Genomic DNA, 21,211 nt, shown 5'->3' with positions numbered 1-21,211 from the left:
GTGAGGATACAGGGTTGATGGGGGCACATGAAGGGGTAGCCGTGAGAGGAAGGGCAATATTCCCATCTGGGTTAGTGCGGGCAAAGGAAGACATTGTCACAGGAGAGGAGAGGAGGGGAGAGGTGGTGGAGAAAAGTAAGCAGGATGGATAGAAGGTAATTTGTAAGGATATTTTAAATGTTGGAATTATTAGAAGCCAAGTAGTGAGCAAGATTGTTAGCAGAAAGAGTAGAGAAAAAGGCAAGCATCTATGAGAAAGTGAGAGAATTGAGTTGGTAGATGTTTGGAGGCGCATAGGTTGAGAGGAGTGAGATGAAATGAGAGTCAGATAGAAGTCACGTTTGGCAGAGTAGAGAGCAAGGAATAGTTTTGAAGAGCAGTCAGTAAAGTTGGAGATCCGAGCAGTGTTTATATCTCTGCCAAGGGTGAAGGATTTTCCTCGTTGTTTTCAGGGTGCGGAAGGTATGTGTAATCCCAGGTCTCAAAGGAGGAGTAGCCTCACACCAGGGTGCTTCATGGCTAAATGTCTTTGTTATCAGTATGAAGGGAAGGACGGGAGTAGGATAAGCAGGAGTGCTCTGAACATGGCAAGCTGCCTTTCATCATCTTGTTTCTCGCTGTCTCACTTTCCCCTTTCTGTCTCCTCCGCTTGCTCTTTTGCAAAGTACTTTGGGTGTGACTTCAACAGGGCGAAGTCTACTCCAGCCAGGAGGCAGGGATTGGCTTGCTAAAGCAGGTTAGTTTAGGCCATTTACCTGAGGACTTGTGCATTTAAAAGAAGGGGTTTAGCACCCCTTCAGCAGAATTCCTTCAGTTCCTCAAGGATCCTTTAAGGCCTAAGAGACGTTCTGAACATTATCACCTGGACTTACTTTGGGACAGTTTCACTGTTCAAAGCCCCCAGCCTGAGCTGAAAGAGCCATCCATGACTGAAAGAAGATTCTTTCCCTTAACACCTAACCACTCCCACGGAACATCAGGAGTGACCAGTGCTGTGGACCAGGACCAACCATTCTGCAATGGATCTTCTGAGCCAGAAGAGCAGATGCTAAACTGGAAAGTATTACCCAAGTTGACCGAGGCCGATTTGGCTGAATTTATTGTGGCCGTTTTGACCACAAATATATGTGGGGTGGGTTTGGGGTAATACATAATATAGGGGGATTGAGGAGGGGGCTGCAAGGGTTTTCCCCCTCATATATTTGCATTCAAAATGGCCACAGAAAAATTCGGTCAAATCGGGCACGGGCAAATGGATATGAACAAATAGTATACATCCAAACTGGAGCATCTTGTCCTCGAGTCCTTTGCGAAGGCCCCACAACAATCTGAGGACCAGACCAGCCGCTCTGTGTTTCCTGCATCCTGAACAATAGGGATGGCGCTGGTGCTGGCGTCTGTGTTCCTCCAACCAGCCGAAGTATTGCACTGCATCTAAACCAGCTCTACACTGAATCGTGTGTCATGACCCATAGAACTTGCCCCTTCTGGACTTCCTGGTCCTTATCGCGACAGGGCTTGTATTCCTTGTTACTCCCAACATGGCCGTGCCAAGTGACTTGCCTCGCACCAGCTTTCACGTCGCACACGGCACGTTCTATAAATTGGCCACACCCCCGCGGCCCCGCGCATCTCAATCCTATCATTAGGTAGTGACTTGACGTGTGTGTGCTGTTCGGCAAATCCACTATTCCTAGTTTCCTGGTTCCTTCTTCCTTCACTTCGCCCCTTCCCTCTAATTCTGCTCCCGGAATCCTCATCCCTAGCGACCGCTACCTTTTTCCTGGACATCCTGGAACTGCGACCTTCCTGCAACTCTGTATGCGCTCTGCAGCCGGACGAGACTCGAGCCAGCCTATACAAGACCCGATCCGTCCACAAGAGGAATCCTCCCACGGAACAGAGCAAGTAGCGATCTCAGGTGAGACGGGGGAGATTTACGACAGTTTGAGATGCCAAACGACCGACACTGATACTGCTATGGAGAAAGCAGTCCAGGACCTTATGCGTGGCATGCAAGAACTCACAACTGAAGTACAGAACTTAAAAGCTGAGAATGCTGCGTTAAAACAGCTTGTTTTGTCTCGCGATACCGCTAACAAGGATAGTGTGTTACTGGGTGGAGTGGTAGACAAATATGATGGCTCGGCAAAATCCTTACGTGGATTCCTGGATTCCTGCTTGGTGCATTTTACTTTTAAACCCTATTTTTTTCAACTTCCAGGGCGAAAGTGGGCTTCATAATCTCGCACCTCACAGGGAACGCATTGACCTGGGCCACTCCCTTAGTCAACTCAGGAGATGCCCTCCTGGATGATTATGATGGATTCATTCAGGCACTCAAGACTATGCTCGATCGCCCAGAACAGGTTTTTAGTGCTCAGGAACGGTTACTTGATTTCCGACAGGGATCTCTGGATATGCTAACATACGTTACTAGATTCAAACAACTGGCCAAGGAAGCGGATTGGTCCTCAGAAGCAAGTTTCACTCTATTTCGCAGGGGTCTAAACGAGGATATTAAGGACGAATTAGCCAGGGTGACTCGTCCTAGCTCATTCTAGCCATGCAAATAGACTTACGAATCCAGGAAAGAAAGACTGAAAGAAGAAAGACCAATATATCCTTTCAAAAGAATTCCCTTGAGACTTCTGTAAAAACCGATCCTACCCCAACCGCTGACATAGATCGGGAACCCATGCAAATAGGAGCCTTCCGTGGGCCTATTTCCCCACAAGAAAGGATGAGAAGGATCCACACAGGCCTGTGCATGTATTGTGCATCGGATAAACACCTTGTTAGAGAATGCCCTCTAGCCCCTCCACGGCGTTCGGGAAACACCAGCTCCCGATCCTAGATGGAGCCAGGTGTTGAGAGAGAGTTGTTTGCTCCACATCAATTGCTTGAACTCTCCTGGACCAAACGATTTGGTGATACTACAGGCCTTCCTGTTGCCCTCCAAGAACAAGACCTATCCCATTCTGGCCTTGGTGGACTGCGGAGCTATGCTATGGGAATTTTCATTGATCAAGACTGGGTTGTTAGTCATCATATTCCGTATGAGACACGAAACACCATGCAGCCAGTGGAAGCAATTGACGGAAGACCCCTCTCTTCAGGACCCATAAGCCTGCAGACTAAAGAGATCCAACTTTCCATAAACCATCATCACGAGCGGATTACATTCGACATCATTAAGTCCACCTATTACCCCATGGTTTTGGGTATGCCCTGGTTACAAAAGCACAATCCGTATATCAATTGGACAGCAGGATCATTATTCCTGGGCTCAGAGTTCTGTATGTCCCACTGTCTATCCCTGGATCCCTCCTCGACACCTCCTAAAGAACCACCAATAGACCAAAAAACACCACTCATGGTTTCCAATATCATACAAGTTCCAGAGGCCTATCAGGGATATGCTGATGTATTTTCTATTGCCATAGTCCAAGCCTTACCCCCTCACAGGCCCAAAGACTGTGCCATACATACAGATCCCTCAACAGTAATTCCCTTCGGCAGAATGATCATTCTTTCCGAACCTGAGAAAAAGGCCCTTCGGGAATACCTAGACACCAATCTTGAAAACGTCACCATAAGACCCTCAAAATCTCCAGCGGGTGCTTCGTTGTTCTTCGTTCCCAAGAAGGATACCAAGGAACTCAGACCTTGCCTCGACTATCGAGGCTTAAATCAATGCACCCTCAAAGATCGGTACCCACTGCCCCTGATCTCGGATATCCTGGAAGCTGTTAGAGGTGGCGTAATATTCACGAAGTTGGATCTCCGTGGGTGCCTACAACTTAATCCGTGTCCGGGAAGGAGACAAATGGAAAACAGCCTTTAGAACACCCTTTGGTCACTATGAATACCTAGTCATGCCCTTTGGACTAGCTAATGCTGCCGCAGTCTTTCAGCGTTTTATGGATAGGGTGTTCTCTGACATGTTGTTCCTCTTCGTCATTGTTTATCTGGATGACATATTGATTTTTTCCAAGGATCCTCTAAAGCATGAAGAACATGTAAAGGCAGTACTACAACGACTTTGTGAACACAAACTTTTAGCCAAACCCGAAAAATGCTTGTTTCACGTTACTTCTGTTCACTACTTAGGATTCATCCTTAGCCCAGAAGGAATTGTTATGGACCCTTCAAAGGAAAAGGCCATACTGGCTTGGGCCGCTCCCACATCTGTGAAACAAGTTCAATCCTTCCTGGGGCTCGCCAACTTTTACCGGAAGTTTATTTCTACCTTTTCTGAGATCGTTCAGCCGATCGTTGCTCTCTTGAAGAAAGACACCCCCTTTATCTGGTCTACACCGCAAGATAAAGCATTCCAACGATTGAAGACAGAGTTCACGCAAGCCCCCATCCTGGCCCAACCCGACATAAATCGCCCATTCCTAGTGGAAACGGATGCCTCTAACTACGCCATAGGAGCAGTCTTGAAACAGGAATTTGAGGATAAACTGGAACACCCCATTGCTTACCTTTCACGAACCCTGACTCCCAGCAAGACACACTATTCCGTCCTGGAGAAGGAACTCATGACCATCTGCCAAGCCTTCACTGAATGGTGACACCTACTTCTGGGTGCTAGATATCCAGTTCAGGTCTGCACTGACCATCGGAATCTCCAAATTCTACAGTCGTTGGAGTGCAGGAACAGTCGTCAGGCGCGTTGGGCCTACTTCTTTGCCCAGTACCAAATTCCAAATCACTCATGTTCCCGGATCACAAAACATGATTGCCAACGCCTTATCTCGACGTCCAGACTACGTAGCCACAGAAGACAAGGCCTATCCTAAGATGTTTACCCACACTATCTTTGTAGCTCAGGCAGTCAACCTCCTGGAAGAAATCAGAGTGCAAACCCAGTCCTCTGACCTTTGGAAGGATATTTCAAGGAAGAATCCATGGAATCTAAGAGTTAAGGAAGGATATTTATTCAAGGACAATGCACTGGTCATTCCTACGCAGAAATTACAACAAAGGATAATAAACCTCTGCCATGATACCCTGCACTCTGGTCATCGTGGTATAACTAACACCCTCCGTCTTGTACAGAGACAGTTTTGGTGGCCTGGAATGAAGACCGACGTACAACAGTACATCAAGGCTTGTACTATCTGTGGTCAAAACAAACATGATAACAAGAGACCGGCGGGTCTTCTACTGCAACCATTGCTTCCAACAAGACCATGGGACTTTATTGCGACAGACTTCATTGTGGAATTACCACCTTCCCGAGGATACACGACCATCATGGTAACCATAGACTTGTTCACTCATATGGCTCATTTTACACCTTTGTATAAACTACCATCCTCCTCAGAACTTGCTGGAATCTTCCTGGTACACATTTTCCGTCTTCGTGGGCTTCCTTCCAAGATCATATCGGACCGAGGACCTCAATACGTCTCACAATTCTGGAAACATCTGTGTCGTATTCTAGGGATCCAACGCGCTCTCTCATCAGGTTATCATCCACAAACCAACGGAGCCACGGGACGTGTAAATCAAACCCTGGAGCAATATCTTCGTTGTTTTGCCACCAAGGTTTAGGATGACTGGTCTCTCCTCATACCTCTGGCCGAGTTTGCCTACAACAATTCTGATCACTCAGCACTCAAGGTCAGCCCTTTCTATTGCAGTCAAGGTTTTCACCCGTCCATTTTACTTTCTGTTCTTCCACATCCCACTCCAGTACCTACTCTTGACTCATGGATTCAGACTCTCATCAACATACACAAGGAAGCCAAGGAACAATTGAAAGAGGCCCAGACACGCACTAAGTGTTATGCAGACTCCACAAGAAGACCAGCGCCTTCTTATTCTGTTGGTGATCAAGTCTGGTTGTCCTCGAAACTATTACCACGACATCTACGGCCAAACAAATTAGCCCCTCGGTACTATGGACCATTTTCCATAAAGTAAATCATCAATCCTGTTTCATTCCGACTCAAACTACCTGACTCCTGGAAGAAAATACACCCAGTCTTTCACACTTCCCTATTGAAACCCTACATTCAATCCACCCGAAAATCCTGCAGACCCAGTCCTGTTGTGGTGGACGATCAGCTGGAATATGAAGTGTCGAGAATATGCGATTCCAGGTATAAACAGGGTCGACTTCAATACCTGGTTGAATGGAAGGGATATCCTCCTGGCGAGAGAACCTGGGAACCAGTTTCTAACTTAAATACCCCTCGATTGCTTAGAAAATTCCATCTCACACACCCGGGCAAAGCTGGTGGAACAGGTCTTCAGAGGAGGCATGCTGTCATGACCCATAGAACTTGCCCCTTCTGGACTTCCTGGTCCTTATCGCGACAGGGCTTGTATTCCTTGTTACTCCCAACATGGCCGTGCCAAGTGACTTGCCTCGCACCAGCCTTCACGTCGCACACGGCACGTTCTATAAATTGGCCACAACCCCTCGGCCCCGCGCCTCTCAATGCTTTCATTAGGTAGTGACTTGACGTGTGTGTGCTGTTCGGCGAATCCACTATTCCTAGTTTCCGGGTTTCTTCTTCCTTCCCTTCACCCCTTTCCTCTAATTCTGCTCCAGGAATCCTCATCCCTAGCGACCGCTACCTTTTTCCTGGACATCCTGGAACTGTGACCTTCCCGGAACTCTGAACGCGCTCTGCAGCCGGACGAGACTCGAGCGAGCCTATACAAGAGCTGATCCGTCCACAAGAGGAATCCTCCCGCGGAACAGAGCAAGAAGTGATCTCAGGTGAGACGGGGGGAGATTTATGACATCATGTCCTAGTGAAGCACGTCACCTCTTAGGCGGAAGCGACTGCTCAATCACCTTCCCTCTGCCAGCTTTAGCACAAAAGGCACAGTGGGTCTAACTCCCCATTGTCACTGATTGCATTGTGTTTTGGTCTGCAGGAGTGTGAGGGCTAGTGGGCCGTTTTGCCCCTACTCACTCTTGTACTCCTGTGAGGCAGAATCCAATTCATCACACAGTGTTTGCTGCTGCTACAAGCCTTTAAAACAAAAGTTGGGAAGTAATCTGAAATATTGAGATACAATTAACAACATATGTGGATTGCTTTCCCTTTAATAGAGTGTTATATAATGCAGAAGGCACGTTAGTACATCTCAGAATCCACTGGTGGTGTAGATGGAGTGTCCTGCATATGCAGGTAGCCTCTCACATTTTCTGTCCTACGGGTACTTTGGTCCGATGCCGTGTTTTTGGTAAAGTTTTGAGTTCATCCTACTTAGAGCCTCAAAAATGTATTACATGTTTCTTGAATTTAAATTAGATGGCTGCAACGCATATCACCAATGAACTCTCAAAGGAATTTTCAACACTCTCTGTGCTTCCTTCACTGAGAAAATCACACAGTTATCTCTGCGTCACATGTGATGCAAAGGTATAACACATTTCGTAAAATGTACTAAATGGAAAAAAAAGACTGTATTCAGGGGTATTAGAACAAGATTCATTGAAGGTATATCTACAAATACAAAAAACGTGGGGTTGGTCGCCCTAAGTTACCTGGAGGAACGCAGACGTGGACCCCTTGCTCACTGTGCTCAGAGTGTCACAAGTTTCTCCCCTTCTCACCTATTTCTGTTGTGTACTTGCGACCTTCTGGGATTTCTTCTTCTTTACGGTCCCGGATTTGTATAGTCCCGAACACCGGTCTTCGGCGTCCAGCGTGAGAGTAGCGGTTCAGTTTCCAGGATCGTTCTACAAGTCCAGGGTAATTCCAGGAAGTAATTAAGGTACGCTCGGAGGCACGGAAAACCGTGAATCGAGCGCGGAAGGTTTTCCGGGAGATTGGGGAGGAAAGGGAACAGGAGGGAATTCAAGGGACTGGGAACAAGGAATCAAGCGAGAGGCTAAGCACGTCCGACTACAGGTAGCGGTAGCGGTGAGACGTGCAGAGCCGCGGGGGCGTGTCCCTTTTGTAGGATGAGCAGCGTGGAACGCATAGACCGATCCGGAGTATTCTTTTCCGGGCGGCCATGTTGGAAGGATAACTGCATGCAATCCCCTGCGAGTCATGGACCAGGAGGTCCAGAAAGGACGTAGGCGACGGTTCATGACATAGAGAGGCACAGCACCACCTCACTGATGAGGCCCAACAAGGCTGAATCATGTATCTGGGGTTGCTGTTGGTACTGTAGTTCAAGGGAGGTTTGCCTGGCATTTTGGTGCTGGACTGCCCTTGTGGGCGGGTCAAAAACTGATGTGCAAATGGGTATTCCTCCTTTGTGAAAAGTACAATGAGGAAAAAGCAGTGGCTGCGGACTCTCAAAGTGGAGAACAACCACAGAACAGGTTATCATGCCATGTTCTTTCTAGTGAGGGTTGCCTGCTGTAAGAGGATTCAATTCAACACTACAGCTAAGTCAACGCCTAGTCTATAATACTAAATGAAATCCCTTATTGATATATCTTTATGTCCAGTTCATGCATTCTGGATAACTACCTCTATATAACACCCCTCTCTTGGAATCCTCCTGACCCCACTGAGCCAAGAAGTAGTTCTGTTTTGCAAGTTTAAAAGGTTTATTCGATAATTTAAACAATATATATATATCACACTTATAATAAATTAATAATTGAATATCACACTTAATCTGATATGATAAAGATTAACAACGGAGAATCTGGCACTAACACGCTTCTCTATAATCAATAAGGAGTTGACATGAAATGGATAAGGTAGCACACAGGTGAATAGGAACAAAAGAAGAAGGTGGTACAGAATGCTTTATGTAAGCTCAGGTGGATGCAATATTCAATGAATGCAGTACAGAAAATACTCAATATGACTTTAACCAAACAATGTAATCACTTTTCTCTGGCTATTCGCTCCCCCCCTCTTTATGCAATGCAAGGAAATGGAAGGAAAACACACAGTTCTCAGAAATGCAATCAAATGTGATTCAGTTCACCCCAGCAAGCTTAGACTACAGAAGTTTGAAAACACAGGCAAAATGCTTTGATATGTGCTGGCAATTCAGTGAAAAGTATGCTAAAATGCTTTTGATTCCCTCTAGAGATTCAGGGTGAGTGGTATCTAGTAAATATTAGCTCAGGCTCACTCTTGCAATGATTCAGGAATGATTTTTTATGAGACAAACGATTTTCTGGCAAATGGAAGGCAAGCAGCAGCTGATTTTTACACGTGAAGAAATTTGCAAATCGCGGTAAAATTCGCGAATGCGCCGAGCGCTATTACAGAGGAACCGCAAGGACTATCACTATCGTTTTGGGGTCCTAGGAAAGCCTAGGATCTCAGCTTCCAAATGAAAGTTACTGCAAGTCTCTAAGACAAACGGTCGCGGAGATATGAGCGATTTTGTGAAGGTCGTTTTTGGTTTTGCAACTTTTAAACGCAACACTTTTTCAGCTTTAAAATGATGGCAGAATAACACAATTGCTAAGCTGCAGTTCTACTTAGATTAAAAATGGATTGAATTATATGATTTTAACTAAGAGATGTGTTCTGAGTTTTGCTGAGTACTCACAAGAGATTTTGAACCGGAAAGCGACTTGGTCACGGACTTCAGTCTGGTCAGGTCTTCCCGGGTTCCGCTCACAGCGCCTGACCTCTGGAACTGCTCACAGCATCGGGGTCAGCACTCTGGATACAATGGCCTGGTCTCTGCTAGGCACCGGTTCTCTGGGTCGGGTCCTGCCTTCTCTATGGGTATTTCTGTCACCGGGTTCTTGCAAAAGTTCTTGACAAAATTCAGACGGCGTCAGCCGGCTGTCTGAAGAGTTCAGTTGCAAAAAGATTTTTAGGCCTGTTGACAAATACTCTTGCTGGCAGTGGCCTTTTGGTTAAGGTTCTGTAGTCTCTGTTTATCTTGGAGTCTAAGTGTTGGCTCTTTGAAGTTTGATGGAGGTAGAGTATGGATTTTCCGGCAGAGCTTCCAGCGGCAGATGGAATTGAAGGTCTCTATCTGTCCTGTCTGTCTGCTTTTATGTGTTTAGAATGTGGGTGTGTTCTAGCATCACTGACCCTACCTCTCTCTCAGCTTCTAATTGGTCAAACTTCCATTTCTCATTTGATTGGGGGAGCTAAGTTGTGTCAGAGTGATGTCATTTTACAGCCTGCAGAGAGTCCACTCCTCCTGTCAACTTGCACACAAATCTAGATTTGATAACAAAAGACATATTTGCACAGGTAAACAATTGTTTAAAATTACATGCACACATGAGGCATTACTGATGTGAGCCCCTGTTCTGACTCTGGCGTTTCTAGGAGCTTGCATCCAGAAATGGCAATATTTTGCACTTTTTAACTGGTTTGCAATTCCGGACATTACCCCAAATTTACACACATGTGCGCAAGGAGTATGGACATTAGTTGATGAAGTGTCAGATTTTTCACATGCACACATTCTGAGTAATATCCTCTTTTCTGCTAAAACCCCCCTGAACATGCCACCGGGTCCTAGCACGTCTTAAAACGTGGGCAGAAAAATCACAAGAATTATGGCATCAATTAAATTATTTTGACAAGTCCACATTGTGAGTTATTCATCTTTTTCTAAAACCAGATTCTGGCTACAGAGGTGTGTCTTCCCAGGTCACATGGTGGAAATACTGGTTTTCCCACTCCCCCCAAGCCAGCTTCTGTCTCCAGTTTCTCCCCCTCCCAGTTTCTGCCAAGAGTAAGCCACTTTTACGACCCCTGCAATATAAGATTTGCTTGGGTCCTGAAAGGCCCATTGTTCAAGAGGAAGCCATTTATGATCCTCTCAATAAACCCTCTGCCTGGGTGAAGGGAGTTGCATTGTTCAATCTCCTGCAGAGCACAGGTAATTCAATTATCAGATAGATGGTATATCCTTAGTGTGGCCAGCAAAAGGCAGATAGGCCTGGGAACACAGCTGTGACTCAAGTTTCACTCCTGATGGGGGTAGCTGTCAAGCAAAATCAAGTTCCTTAAGCCAGACTTTCAGCTAACTGTCATGTTTTTTGTTGCTTTTTAAATTAACTTGCAATTTTACACATGCAGCTAGAATGCTGATTCTAAGTGCAAAACTATGACATTTAAACAGTTACAAAGGCATGTGACACCAAACATAGGTCACTCATTTAATCTAAACATTTTCGATTTTAGTGTCTTTAAATCCAGTGCAACTTAAACTGCTGACTCCATAGCAGTTTTGTTATAAGCATTGTTTTGGGCTCTTCATTTCCCAGATTTTGTAAGCACACAAAACTCCATTCTGCCAAATGTCTGCTGGTGTTCAGTGAATATTTTGCACATGTTGCAATGTTTGAAAATAGGCATTTTGAGCCTGCCTTCAGAGAAACACAGGGTGGTTTTAAAACGCCGGCTTTTGGATAGTGGTGAGTACTGGTACTGCACCCATTTTTGGGATTTAAGAAATGAATTCCCCACAATTCTAGGTTTGCTTTTGGCAATCAGCATTGCCATTCCCAATGGTTTCAGACTACTGTGTGGGTAGTCCAATGGTGGTTTTAGGCAGTGTCCTTCTGTGCCCATAACATCGGCAAAAATGAGTGGCAGCCTATTCTTCATGCATTTCCCTGTGCATTTTCTGGGAAGCTCTGGCCATCATGATGTTTTCCATGTCAGTACTGCACAGTTTTGAGGTAGGGCTCGGATGCATGGGTAAATACATCCCACAAGCCCCCCTCTTGCGATGGCCATTCGGTTTCACTGATGGGACTCGCAAGATCTGGGATGTAGTTCTCATCTTCTTCCGGTGGATGGCCAGTTCAGCATCTCTTCCTCCATCCGGTACTGGTCGATCGGTTCTCCTCGCCGGTCCTGATGGGAATATTGGGCGGTACCCCGGGCCCCCTTGCGTCATCCTCCCAGTCTCCGGATCATCCTCCCTGGTCATTCTCCATGTTTTCTTTCTCCTAGGACGACAAAGGAAGAGCGGCAATACCTATCCATAGACATTTTTCCACCACTGTTGAGATAGTGGGGCAGCATATGCATTTCATCATACCGAAACATTACATTCTTATTTTGAAAAAATAACAGTATAACTAAGAGACAGTTTCATGCAAATCACAATATTTTAGAGACTAGATGTGGTATGTTTTATGATTGGGACTGAATTAGTCTGAGACAGTACCCGCTAGGATTCCAGAGGATTCCTCCAGTTGTTGCAGAGCGTGCCTGGGATGGCAACATTTCAACTGGTTTATGTGGACCCACTTGTCTTCCCCCGCTGCCAAAGGACCTTTGGGGATGTGGATTTTGTAGGCCACAGGGGAGATTTTGTCGATGATCTCAAAGGGTCCCTTCCACGTAGGCAAAAATTTCCGCTGTTTTGCCTGGTTTCTTTGGAAGTTGTATAGATAGACCCGGTCTCCCACCTGATATTCCTTCCTGGAAGTTTTCAGGTCATAGTGGGTCTTCATGCTATCAGCTGATCTTTCTATATTCCGCTGAGCGTAAGCAAAAGCATGTTGGAGGTGTTTCCTTAAATTCTCCACATACTCATGAGTAGTGGAGGCATTTATTAGTGTCTGCTCTTGGGTCCTGTAGAGCAAATGCTGCGGAAGCACCATCTTGCGCCCAGTCATCAACTCAAATGGTGACATTTTGGTTGCAGATGAAGGGGTAGATCTGATGGCCATTAGGACCAGAGGTAATCTGATATCCCAACTTGGCCCAGAATCTGCCACAAACTTTTTTAAGATGCTCACAATTGTCCGGTTATATCTCTCTACTGCCCCAGAAGAAGCTGGTCTATAAGCAATATGCAGCTTTCTCTTGACCCCCAGTATCTCCCACATCTTTGTCATTACTTCACTGGTGAAGTGGCTACCTCTGTCTGACTCAATCCTTTGAGGTAGACCAAAACGGGAAAAGATGTGGTTAATCATCAAGGCAGCTGCAGTTTCTGCCTTGCAATTTAGGGCTGGGAGACATTCCACCCACTTGGTAAACAAGCATGTCACAGTCAACATGTACTTATTCCCCCTAGCAGAGCGAATCACGGGGCCTACAAAGTCGATTTGTAAATCTGACCATGGCAGTGTCATCCCCCGCTTTTGGAGAGGCGCACGGTGTGTGAGGGATGATGGCTGAAATTGTGCACACACAAGACACCCCTTCAAGTATTGGTCGAGGTCCTGCCCCATGTGTGGCCAGTATGCAACCTCTCTTAAGATTTCCAATGTTGTGTGAAACCCCCTGTGACCGGCGGTGGCCGCATCATGGGCGTGACTTAACATCAGGCTTCGGAATGAGGTAGGAACCACCCACTGATCGTGGCCAGCTTTGGATTTCCTTACCAACAAACCGTCTTGGATCCGAAACATTTTTGGACATTTCATCAACACTCTTAGGTCCTCTTTCCCAATGTAATCGGTATCCGTCAGGGGAAAGTTCTCAGGGTCCTCAAGGTGCTGGTAAAATTTACCAATTATTGGATCCCCCTTCTGAGCGGTAATCAAATCAGCATCAGGGGTCTCCTTACTCCATTGTGCAATTGAAAGGTCGTTGTGAGCATTTGTCTGGGACCTAGTGATAGCAGTGACCTGGATTTCCCCCAACAGGGACTCAATCTCAATTAGATCCCCTTGAATGGCCCCGGTTTTGGCCAGCTGATCAGCTAAGTCATTTCCAGTTTTGTCTGGTCCCTCTACTTTGGAATGACCCTTAATCTTTTTCCAGTAGATGGTCATCCCATTCGATGTGACCAGATCATCAATGTTTTGGATCAACTTCCCATGTTTCAAGGGTTTGTTGTTAGCACATAACATGCCTCTGGTTTTCCAATTAACCAGGTGCTCCACGAACCCGTTCCGTACATAATCCGAATCTGTGATTATGACCAGTTCGCGGAGTTGATGCTGGACAGCAGTGAGGATGGCCTGATGCACAGCCATCAATTCTGCCACCTGACTACTTCGGGGACCAATTTTGTATCCAGCGGAGGGTTCTGGGGACTCATTCACCCATGCATTCCCTACGCCAGCCACCAGTTCTTTTTCCCCGTTGTTGTCAACATGGTAAGAGCATCCATCCACATACACAGTGGGCATTCCCTCACACTTGTCCTCTTCAAAGACTTTGTGTGGGGAATTAAGGTATGCCTCCATGTTGTCCTTGATTTTTAGACTTTCGTCCTCGAGACAGTTTTCTCTGGCACAATCATGCAAGTCAGCCAGACCTTGCGCGAGGGGACTTTTCTTGTTTTGGCCATATCTGACCTCCACAGGAAAGCCTTGCATTGACAGAATCCAGGAAGTAATTCGTGAATTACTCACATTTCCGGCCCGGATTCTGTCACTTTGGAGATATTGCAGAGGCTGGTGTGGAGTCTCCACTATGATGTGTTCCCCCTGGATAAACGGGCGGTAATTCTTCAATGCCCACACCGTTGCCAGGAGTGCCTTCTCACAATCGTTGAATTTCTCCTCCACAGAGGATAAAGTTTTGCTCGTATAGGAGATTACTTTATTGACCTTGTCATGCTTTTGGTATAATACTGCCGTCAAGCACGTATTAGAGAACCCTGTCTCCAGGAAGAACTCCTTGTTTCTCACAGGGTAAGCTAGGCAAGGCGCTTGTGAGAGGCTTCTTTTGAGTTGTCTTACTGCCTCGGATTGTTCTGGACCCCATTCCCACTTGACCCCCCCCTTCAGGAGATGAATCAGGGGTCTGGTGATCTCTGCGTAGCCCTCAATGAACTTTCTGCTGTAATTAGTCAGTCCAAGGAGGCTCCTTAGTTCCCGCAGAGTTGTGGGGTCTTTCAATTTTTGAAGTGCTTCCACTTTCTTTTCCTGGGGACAGAGACCCTGAGGAGTAATCTCATGCCCCAAGAAATTAACACGGGTTCTACACCACTGTGCTTTCTGAAAGGAAAGTTTTGCTCCGGCGGCCCTCAACTGTGTCAGAACATAACGGATCTCCACTATATGTTCCTCCACAGATGAACTTTTGATGAGGACATCATCTACATAAGCCAGGTTACCCCTTGCACCCAAGTCGGGCATGGCCTTGTGTAGAAAAATGTTGAACTCATTACCGGAGTTAAGGTATCCGAATGGAGTCCGGGTCCATGTGTACTGCTGGCCCCCAAAGGTAAAAGCCAGTTTGTATTGGTCCTCCCTACTGACAGGCACGGTCCAGTATCCATTGGTCAGGTCTATTGCAGTGAATACCTGTGACCCCTCATCTGGGCCAGCCCTTGGTCAATGTAGGGCAGAGGCCATCGGGAAGTATGGACCCGTTTGTTGAGCTCCCTGAGGTCGGCGCAGAGTCTCCACTGGCCGTTTGGCTTCAATATTCCCAGCACCGGATTATTGAAGGTGCTGTGGACTGGACGGATTATTCCCCGGGACTCAAGGTTCTTAATTATTTCAGTAAGGGACTCCATGGATGCGAGAGGCAAACGATATTGCTTCACAAACACTGGAGTTATGCCAGGGTCCGTGGGGATTGTTGTTGTGTGGATGTCAGTGCGACCACAGTCATATGAGTCTACCGCAAAGAGATCTTGGAAATTCAAGAAAACTTGTTTCAACTTTTGCTTTTGTTCCAGAGTCACACAGGCATCAGCTAGGTTGACTCTCTCTTCCACCATCTGCCTGAAGCCTGGAAAGACTTCTGGTTTGGCTATCTCCGCGGCCTCCTCCAACTGGGTGGAGAAGTCCCTGGTCAGAGTGCTGATTTGGACTGGAGGCTTCAGGTGGGAAAGGCAGCCCTCATGGACCTGGAAAATCACCTCATCCCTCCTGAAGTCACAAGTCACATCTTCCTTACCATAGGGGCAGGAAGTGTACACCAGGAAGTTCCCCCCATGCCGGGTAAAAATCCTGTCTGGTGTTGTATGGTCCTCACTGTCACTGTCAAAACAGTCCTTGGGGATTGGTCCTAACAGTTCATTTACTAAGTCGATGGAAAAATGTCGGTCATCAACCGCCATTCCAATAATGGTGCCTGCGGCTAGAGTAATACTCTTTAAGTCGCAGTTATCCACCTCTATTGGAATGGTGTCATGTTCTATGTTGACTAATGGAGTTGGGTTTACCCCCAACCCTTGCTGTTGGAGAGAAGCGTTTAGATGTATGTAAGCATCAGGGTTTTTCAACTCTTGTCCCCTTTTAGCTTTCACTTCCAGGGGGAATTGTCGGGTCCTTTCTGGGATGGTGACTTCCGCTTTAATCTGAATTTCAACTGCATACGGTATCAATTGAGCTGACCTAAATGCTTTTTCTGGATCATCAAAGCCCATGGGATTATCCGCTAATCGGGACCAAGCTTTGAAGTTTATTAGGTCCAATCTAATGGCAAAGCGATTGAGAATGTCACTGCCTAAGTAAAAGGCGGCAGGGACGTCTCGCACGACCCAACAATTGTGGACTATGCTCTTGTTGCCAATGGAGATTTTGAGCATACACCTGCTTGGCAGGAGATGTTTGGAATCAGGTGCTTCCAGGTCCATTTCCCATTTGTCTATCAGTTTGAAGGTGGGAATGGCTGGATCTTTTGGGAGTTGGCGGAACATGGCTTCGCTGATGAAGCTCTTACCGTTGTTCACACACACTCGAGCGAGAACAGAGTCCTTCCCATCATTTAACTGAACAGGGATGAACAACTGCTCTCCAATTTGCTGAATATCAGCCTGGCTCTGAGCTGATTTCACATCTTTTTGGACTATAGGAGTGGGAGTTTCTGATTGGGGATTAGTATAGAATCTCAGAGTGTTTCCTTCCAGCGTGGAGTACCACTTTAGACTGGAAGGAAGGTTGATTTTCAGAAATAGAGAGGACCCTCCATCACCAGTCTGTTGTCCTACTGCTATTACTGTCACGTCTGGAATTTGGCTATTCTGGAAGTGAAATTCTACTTGGTCAGATTTTTGTTCAACCATGTGGCAGGTGCCGTTTAAACTAACATGGTTGACACTCTGTTTTAATTTTATTGGTCGGCTAGTCTGGGTCCAGAGGACCTTGTTTACGCAATCTATTAGGGGTGACAACCTTCTCAGGAGGTCATTCCCTAGTAAACAAGGGGTGCCCTCTGGGGTCACTACTATGACCGGGTGTTTCAACTTATGTCGCCCAATTTTTATGTCCAAATCTGCCGTCCCCTCAACGGGAATTTCCTTCCCGTCGAAGTTCTGGAGTTGTCCAGGAAGAGAGGTGAGAGGAATTCGGTAATTCTCTCCCCTTCCTGCATTCAGTTCGTCAAAGGTCCTTCTGGACAGAAGGGTAGCTTGAGATCCAGTGTCCACCAGTGCCAAGATTGTACCCTGCCCCTGTACTTGTACCGGGGCATAATATCTTCCCTCCTTCTCCTCAAGCTCAAGGGGGCACAGATAATGAACATTTTTGGACAACTGGTGGGCTAATTTTCTGGTTTTGGACATCGCTAGCGAAGAGATTTGGGCAGAATTCTGTGGAGAGCCTTGGGAATCTGAAAGAAAAATTTGGCAACTGGAGATCAGAGCCATTGTGGGTTCCCCTGGCTCCGGTTCTGGGCCGCCCCCCCTTTTTGGAGGCAGTCACCAGGATGGGTTTGAACCAGGGGATTTTCTTGCTGTTGGTTCTGGGATGAGATGGTGGGCGGCGGTAGCTCAGTCTCCACATCTCCCCAGTCTGGATTTGCATCCCTAGGGACCCATTTTTCTTTGGGAGGAGTTCCCCCCTCTCTGAAGGAGAAGATCCTTTTCCCAGGATCCTCTGAGGATCCCTCTCCCTCAAATTGGAAGATCTGTACCTCCTCCTCAAACTGAGTCTGTTTGGGTCTTTTGTTTCTCCTACCCCCCCTCTGCTCCTTAGGAGGCAGACTTTCAGGGGCAAGAGATTTTGTTTCCGGTTCCTGGGTTTCCAGGGGCTGTTTATAAGTGAGGAAGGAAGCTTCCTCCAAGGCTTTACACCCCCCTTCCCCTTGTGCCTCCTCCCTGGGAACCGGTGAGTTATCGGGGTGCTGCCCCCGTCATTGTTCTGGAGCACCAGGTCCAGAGTTGGGTGCGTTCTGCGCCGGCACGCCCATCTGAGGGTTCTGCTGAGCCCTCAGTATGTGACCCAGATCCCGCGCCATGTTTTGAACCTGGCGCTCTAACTGGGAAACCCGCTCAGGCTGATACGGGGTCCTGTTTTCTCCCCTGGGCTGATCCCGGGAAGGGTAGCTGTCCCTCCTCTGGTAATACCCCGGGTTGGGCAGATTTGGGTACCCCTCCACCCTTGGCCTCCCCTCTCCCGGATTCAGTGGTCTGGGCTCAGGGAATTGGGGAAAGAAGGATGGATGGTTTTGGGGCTGAAAGTCGGGTGGATATCTGGGGAAAAAGTTCTGCCCAGGGTTTGGTAAATTTCTGCCCTCCTGTGGGAAGTTTGGAGGGAAGTTCCCTGGGTTAGGTGCTTAGCTGGATCCCCCCCCTTGGGCTGGAGGAGTCCACACATAACCCAGGATGGGTCGATTTCCCTTGTAACGGGGACTTACATAATCAGGAGAGCGAGAAACCCCATTTGTGGGGCTGCCTCCTTGGCTCCCTGTCTGTGACTGACCCGAGGACCTCCTGGGCCTAGCATTATTAGGTGCAGGTAGGTTTTTAGGCCCCCCCATCTCCAAATCCAAAACGGGGGTGACCTTTACCTCTGCCACCTTGGCAGCAGCAGGGGTGCTGTTGGCTTAGGGGTTTTTCTGGGCATTACTTTTGCTATCTACCGGTTTCTGCACCTCATAGATCCGGGTAGCCTGTTCAATGACCCAGTCTAACGATCTTTTCTCGTGAAAATCCCTCACGAGCTGGGTCATTATGTATTTGGGCAAGGCATGGAAAAACGTATTTATAAATTCTCTGCTATCCGTGCGCACCCTTCTTGTGGTCTGTGCAAAAGCACGCTTTAACTCCTGCACAAATTCTTGTGGGGCCTGATCCTCCCCACATTGCAAATTGTAGGCTGCCTTGCGAGCCTCTTGAGGATTTCTGTGAACAGAAAAATGTTTCAAGATGGCCGCCTTATAGGTGGACCATCTTAAATGATTTTGGTCCTCCAGCCCCGCAAAGAAACTGGAGTATTCCGGGGAGAAGGTCCACTTTACATATTGAATACAGCTTTGGCTGTCCTTCAAATGGAAAGTCTCCATCATTTGTTCAAACAACTCTAAGTGCTCCCAAACAGAATACTTAGCGTTCTTATGGTAAGGCGTGATGACGCTCCTGATCGCCTTAATCTGCTTTAAGGGGTCCTTAAGCAAGGCCCTTTTTGCCTTATTGGCCTTTTTGGTTCGGGTAACCCTTGTCCATTCGTCCTCGGACTCAGAGGCACTGCTCCCAGAGGTTCCCGTCTGTTCTTCCAGGTTTTCCCGGATTCTGCGAGCCTGGGAATGGCTGGCAGAATGTGGGGACCTGGTCTCCTGTGTCCTGCGCAGTTCAGAGGAGTCTTCAGATTCCTCCTTGCTGCCAGGATTTGATGGGTACCCCCTCCACTGACCTAACTGGGCAAAGGTTTTCAGGATGCCCTTAATGGGCCTACTCTCCTGGGGTTCCCCATTGAACTGTACTGTACTTGGGTGCCCATACCCGGATGCCCACCCCTCCATTCCTGAGTGGTACTGGCCTATGAGCCCCATACTCTTAGCTGGATAGTAATCTGCCATCCCTGTGGCCCTGTGCTCATGTGCGCCAGGGGACATGGGGGTGGTAGAGTCCAGGGACTGGGGGAGATGAAGGCCCCTGGTGTTAGGGCTCCTGCGGTTATGGTCAGGAGTCTCTCTTTCCCAGCGGACCTCATCTCTATCCGCCCCTGCTCCCTGTTGCAATGCAAGAGCCTGCATTTGTGCTTTCAGTTCCTCAGTCAAGGCCTCACTAGACTCTATCAGTCTCTCCTGCATCGCTACCTGTTGTTGGAGCCTATCATTGTGTTGACAGAGGGCCTCATTTTCCCTCTGTGCTTCCTGGTTGGTCCTGGAAAACTGGGCCAGTCTTTGCTGCAGGAGGTTTACCTCCTGAGTCCCATCCCTACCGGCCTGCTCCTTTCTTGCCAGAGCATCTTCCACCCTTCTGGTGTGCTCTACCAAGTTCTGGTTTTCTTTTTGGAGGTCACCCAGCCCCTGGAGGGCCAGGTGATTTTCTTCAATTTCCTTTTGTAAGTGGCAGACTTTCTGGCCTAAAGTGTCTCTTTCCTGACTGAGAGCCTGCATCTGTGCTGCCAGGTCGTCCCTCTGCCTTTGAAGGGCACCAGCTTTCCGGCGCTCTTCATCAAACTCTGCCTGTATCCAGGTCTTTCAGAATCAGTTTATTGCTTTCTGCCTTTTCCCTATCTAGGTGGCCTTGCAGGGTGACTACCTGCTCAGCACATACCCTGTTGAAGTCCAGTTGTTGCTCCAGCTCTTTCTGGCTTTGCAGTAGGGAGTCCAAACCTTCTTGGTGTTCCTTCTGCAAGGCCAGAAATCTGGTATCCTGTTCTGACTTTTCCTTTTGCAGCACATCCATATCCTCCTTTATTTTAGTGATGTACTGCCTGGTCTCATTTTCTGACTCCTGGCTCCTGTGCAGCCTTTGCTCAGAAGAGTCCAGATCAGATTGGGCCTTCTCTAACGCCATCTGTTGTCTTTTTGCCAGATCATGGCCTTCAGCACATTTATTCTGTATGGCTCCCATATATAAATATAAATATGCCGCTATCCTAACAATCTTGTCGTGTTCATCTTTGGCCTTAGGAGCCATATATAGTTCACTCAGGGCCACATGTAATGGACCCTGATCTCTCCATAAGTCTGACCCTGTTTCAGTGACCTGTCGCGTGATGGCCTGCAACCAGGCATCCTGGCCCTGCTCAGCCCATTCACCTCTCACAAATAGTTTATGTAAGAAGTGCTCTCTGGCTATTTTCATATCTACCAAGGTCATCATTCTAGAGATTGGTCTCTGTCCTGATTTACAGAAGTTTGTATTTTATTTTTGCAGAACAGAACTTTTCTTGGAGTGTCCCTTTTGAGGAATGCTTCACAGCGTAATGCAGCGTGGTGATCAGACTGGATATGTGTATCTGGTCAGCTGGCACGCTGTATTAAGCTGCACAAGTGGTATTCTAACCCAAACGTCCGGCCCGAGCCCCCAATTTGTAAGAGGATTCAATTCAACACTACAGCTAAGTCAACGCCTAGTCTATAATACTAAATGAAAACCCTTATTGATATATCTTTATGTCCAGTTCATGCGTTCTGGATGACTACCTCTATATAACACCCCTCTCTTGGAATCCTCCTGACCCCACTGA

Source organism: Ambystoma mexicanum, chromosome 1p (genome assembly GCF_040938575.1).
Source record: "Ambystoma mexicanum isolate Mex_15411 chromosome 1p, UKY_AmexF1_1, whole genome shotgun sequence".
Taxonomy (NCBI): Eukaryota; Metazoa; Chordata; class Amphibia; order Caudata; family Ambystomatidae; genus Ambystoma; species Ambystoma mexicanum.
Note: the sequence above shows the minus strand (reverse complement) of the source record.